Source organism: Salvelinus alpinus, chromosome 17, assembly GCF_045679555.1.
Source record: "Salvelinus alpinus chromosome 17, SLU_Salpinus.1, whole genome shotgun sequence".
Lineage (NCBI taxonomy): Eukaryota > Metazoa > Chordata > Actinopteri > Salmoniformes > Salmonidae > Salvelinus > Salvelinus alpinus.
In genome coordinates, this window is record NC_092102.1 from 50,803,522 (window position 1) to 50,809,627 (window position 6,106).

Consider the following 6,106-nt stretch of genomic DNA (forward strand, 5'->3'; position numbering starts at 1 on the left):
GATGGGAACATTACAGTGGTCTATGATGGGAACATTACAGTGGTCTATGATGGGAACATTACAGTGGTCTATGATGGGAACATTACAGGGGTCTATGATGGGAACATTACAGTGGTCTATGATGGGAACATTACAGTGGTCTATGATGGGAACATTACAGTGGTCTATGATGGGAACATTACAGTGGTCTATGATGGGAACATTACAGTGGTCTATGATGGGGACATTACAGTGGTCTATGATGGGAACATTACAGTGGTCTATGATGGGAACATTACAGTGGTCTATGATGGGAACATTACAGTGGTCTATGATGGGAACATTACAGTGGTCTATGATGGGAACATTACAGTGGTCTACGATGGGAACATTACAGTGGTCTATGATGGGAACATTACAGTGGTCTATGATGGGAACATTACAGGGGTCTATGATGGGAACATTACAGTGGTCTATGATGGGAACATTACAGTGGTCTATGATGGGAACATTACAGGGGTCTATGATGGGAACATTACAGTGGTCTATGATGGGAACATTACAGTGGTCTATGATGGGAACATTACAGTGGTCTATGATGGGAACATTACAGGGGTCTATGATGGGAACATTACAGGGGTCTATGATGGGAACATTACAGGGGTCTATGATGGGAACATTACAGTGGTCTATGATGGGAATATTACAGGGGTCTATGATGGGAACATTACAGGGGTCTATGATGGGAACATTACAGTGGTCTACGATGGGAACATTACAGTGGTCTATGATAGGAACATTACAGTGGTCTATGATGGGAACATTACAGTGGTCTATGATGGGAACATTACAGGGGTCTATGATGGGAACATTACAGTGGTCTATGATGGGAACATTACAGTGGTCTATGATGGGAACATTACAGTGGTCTATGATGGGAACATTACAGGGGTCTATGATGGGAACATTACAGGGGTCTATGATGGGAACATTACAGGGGTCTATGATGGGAACATTACAGTGGTCTATGATGGGAACATTACAGGGGTCTATGATGGGAACATTATAGTGGTCTATGATGGGAACATTACAGTGGTCTATGATGGGAACATTACAGTGGTCTATGATGGGAACATTACAGTGGTCTATGATGGGAACATTACAGGGGTCTATGACGGGAACATTACAGTGGTCTACGATGGGAACATTACAGTGGTCTATGATAGGAACATTACAGTGGTCTATGATGGGAACATTACAGTGGTCTACGATAGGAACATTACAGGGGTCTATGATGGGAACATTACAGTGGTCTATGATAGGAACATTACAGGGGTCTATGATGGGAACATTACAGTGGTCTATGATAGGAACATTACAGTGGTCTATGATAGGAACATTACAGTGGTCTATGATGGGAACATTACAGTGGTCTATGATAGGAACATTACAGTGGTCTATGATAGGAACATTACAGTGGTCTATGATGGGAACATTACAGGGGTCTATGATAGGAACATTACAGGGGTCTATGATAGGAACATTACAGGGGTCTATGATGGGAACATTACAGGGGTCTATGATAGGAACATTACAGGGGTCTATGATGGGAACATTACAGTGGTCTATGATGGGAACATTACAGGGGTCTATGATGGGAACATTACAGTGGTCTATGATGGGAACATTACAGGGGTCTATGATGGGAACATTACAGGGGTCTATGATGGGAACATTACAGTGGTCTATGATGGGAACATTACAGGGGTCTATGATGGGAACATTACAGTGGTCTATGATGGGAACATTACAGGGGTCTATGATGGGAACATTACAGGGGTCTATGATGGGAACATTACAGTGGTCTATGATGGGAACATTACAGGGGTCTATGATGGGAACATTACAGTGGTCTATGATGGGAACATTACAGGGGTCTATGATGGGAACATTACAGGGGTCTATGATGGGAACATTACAGGGGTCTATGATGGGAACATTACAGGGGTCTATGATGGGAACATTACAGTGGTCTATGATAGGAACATTACAGTGGTCTATGATAGGAACATTACAGTGGTCTATGATAGGAGCATTACAGTGGTCTATGACAGGAACATTACAGTGGTCTATGATGGGAACATTACAGTGGTCTATGATAGGAACATTACAGTGGTCTATGACGGGAACATTACAGTGGTCTATGACGGGAACATTACATTGGTCTACGATGGGAACATTACAGTGGTCTACGATGGGAACATTACAGTGGTCTATGACGGGAACATTACATTGGTCTATGATGGGAACATTATAGTGGTCTATGATGGGAACATTACAGTGGTCTATGATGGGAACATTATAGTGGTTTATGATGGGAGGATACTTTTCTTTACCACTCTGTAATATAGACTTCTATATTATTTATATCTGTTAGTCACAGCACATGGCCTCAGACCTCTGGTGTTTCTGAGTTAAGGTGGTCTATGTTTGGCTTGGTTGAAACATAGTTAATTCTAGGCTATAGCTCAGTGGGCTAAAACACACAGTCTTTTAGCATTTAGCGCAGAGGGTTAACACACAGTCTTTTAGCATTTAGCTCAGTGGGCTAACACACAGTCTTTTAGCATTTAGCACAGTGGGCTAAAACACAGTCTTTTAGCATTTAGCTCAGTGGGCTAAAACACAGTCTTTTAGCATTTAGCACAGAGGGTTAACACACAGTCTTTTAGCATTTAGCACAGAGGGTTAACACAGTCTTGTGGGTCACAGATGAGACAGAGCCACTTGGGTTGTCAGACCCTCAACCATTGATCATTCTAACCATGTGATATGCTTCACGTGAATTCCGGGCTCTCTTTTTTTCTCTCAATTTGTGTCAAGCAAAGTTTGAGCCGCTTAGAAACCACTAGGAATTAACTTTCTTTGTGAAGTTTTACCTTCTTTTTCCCAAAGGTATTTTCATCTTTCCCCAGTTCCTAAATATTCCTTTAATGTTTCCCTTCCTCCCTGGCTTTTATCTCCAATCTCCTCCTTTACCTCTGTGACTGTCAACTCAAATCTACTTTTCTACATTATAGTTCACTTTTTCAATTACCTCTTCCTCCTCTCCTCCCCTCATCCTCTCCTTCTCCTCCCCTCCTCCTCGCTTCCTCCCCTCCTCCCTCTCCCCCTCCCCTCCTCTCATCTAATAGTTTTGTTCTGCATCCATAACGAGGCACACACGTGTAGCGGATGGCTAAGTGCTCTGCTACTGCCTTCCTAAGACCTAGAAGTACTGTTACCCAGGATACTGTTACCCAGGATACTGTTACCCAGGATACTGTTACCCAGGATACTGTTACCGAGGATTCTCTTCAGCAGTACTGTTACCCAGGATACTGTTACCCAGGATTCTCTTCAGCAGTACTGTTACCCAGGATACTGTTACTGAGGATTCTCTTCAGCAGTACTGTTACCCAGGATACTGTTACCCAGGATTCTCTTCAGCAGTACTGTTACCCAGGATACTATTACCGAGGATTCTCTTCAGCAGTACTGTTACCCAGGATACTGTTACCGAAGATTCTCTTCAGCAGTACTGTTACCCAGGATACTGTTGTGCAGGATATTGTTACCCAGGATACTGTTACCGAGGATTCTCTTCAGCAGTACTGTTACCCAGGATACTGTTACCGAGGATTCTCTTCAGCAGTACTGTTACCCAGGATACTGTTACCGAGGATTCTCTTCAGCAGTACTGTTACCCAGGATACTGTTACCGAGGATTCTCTTCAGCAGTACTGTTACCCAGGATACTGTTACCGAGGATTCTCTTCAGCAGTACTGTTACCCAGGATACTATTACCGAGGATTCTCTTCAGCAGTACTGTTACCCAGGATACTATTACCGAGGATTCTCTTCAGCAGTACTGTTACCCAGGATACTGTTACCGAAGATTCTCTTCAGCAGTACTGTTACCCAGGATACTGTTGTGCAGGATATTGTTACCCAGGATACTGTTACCGAGGATTCTCTTCAGCAGTACTGTTACCCAGGATACTGTTACCGAGGATTCTCTTCAGCAGTACTGTTACCCAGGATACTGTTACCGAGGATTCTCTTCAGCAGTACTGTTACCCAGGATACTGTTACTGAGGATTCTCTTCAGCAGTACTGTTACACAGGATACTGTTGTGCAGGATATTGTTACCCAGGATACTGTTACCGAAGATTCTCTTCAGCAGTACTGTTACCCAGGATACTATTACCGAGGATTCTCTTCAGCAGTACTGTTACCCAGGATACTGTTACCGAGGATTCTCTTCAGCAGTACTGTTACCCAGGATACTGTTGTGCAGGATATTGTTACCCAGAATACTGTTATCCAGGATACTGTTACCCAGGATACTGTTAACCAGGACACTATTACCCATGATTCTCTTCAGCAGTACTGTTACCCAGGATACTGTTGTGCAGGTTACTGTTACCCAGGATACTGTTATCCAGGATACTGTTACCCAGGATACTGTTAACCAGGACACTATTACCCATGATTCTCTTCAGCAGTACTGTTACCCAGGATACTGTTGTGCAGGTTACTGTTACCCAGGATACTGTTATCCAGAATAATGTTACCCAGGATACTGTTAACCGGGACTATTACCCATGATTCTCTTCAGCAGTACTGTTACCCAGGGACGTCACTAGAGATTCATGGATAGGGGGGCTAAGCCACTTTTAGGGGGGTCTGGGCATACTCCCCCAGGACTTTTTTGAAAGCCCCCAAAATGTCTTTATATCATTTATTTTTAGAGTAACTACGGGTGTAAAATCTATCAAAATAAGGTTATTTTTGCTCAAGGTTGGCTAAAAGTATGCCTGTCTCATAGTTTGTGTTAGACACTGATCTAATATGACTTACTTAAATTCTATCCAAATAAAAAAAATTAAGTCCACTCTGCCCCATCCACCCAACAAAAGGCACACAAATGACTGTACTATTTAGCCAAAATACTTTTTGGATATGATTTTGAAAGAGAGCGAGAGAGCGAGAGAGTGAGATAGAGAGAGAAATGAGAAGACATGCAGGTCATATTATACCATTAGAAAAAAATCTGTATGTACAGTATATCCCACTTTTCATGTCTCGCTAATATCTCACCACCTTGCATTTCCATCTCCTCCCCTCTCTTCTTCATTCCTTTCTCCAGCACGCAGAGGGAGGGGCTGTCAACAGTTTAATTAAACATGTTTTGTTGTGAAAATGTGTTACTATTGATGTTCCTGAACAGATTTCACTTGTTTTCCCAAATTAAGCACTGGGTAAATGCAGGAACAGGTTTGGAGACGACTTCAGCATGACTGCATTTCAGGAAGAAACTGAAGCAATTCATAAAAAGGATACCGGACACCAATGATTTCCATGTCCAAATGCTGTGAGAGCTTCAGTTTCTTAGGACATAGACATAGTGATGTGGTATTTACTATAGTAGTGTAGTGTAGTGGACCATAGTGATGTGGTATTTACTATAGTAGTGTAGTGTACCATAGTGATGTGGTATTTACTATAGTAGTGTAGTGGACCATAGTGATGTGGTATTTACTATAGTAGTGTAGTGTACCATAGTGATGTGGTATTTACTATAGTAGTGTAGTGTAGTGTACCATAGTGATGTGGTATTTACTATAGTAGTGTAGTGTACCATAGTGATGTGGTATTTACTATAGTAGTGTAGTGTAGTGGACCATAGTGATGTGGTATTTACTATAGTAGTGTAGTGGACCATAGTGATGTGGTATTTACTATAGTAGTGTAGTGTACCATAGTGATGTGGTATTTACTATAGTAGTGTAGTGGACCATAGTGATGTGGTATTTACTATAGTAGTGTAGTGGACCATAGTGATGTGGTATTTACTATAGTAGTGTAGTGGACCATAGTGATGTGGTATTTACTATAGTAGTGTAGTGGACCATAGTGATGTGGTATTTACTATAGTAGTGTAGTGTAGTGGACCATAGTGGTGTGGTATTTACTATAGTAGTGTAGTGGACCATAGTGATGTGGTATTTAGTATAGTAGTGTAGTGTAGTGTACCATAGTGATGTTGTATTTACTATAGTAGTGTAGTGGACCATAGTGAT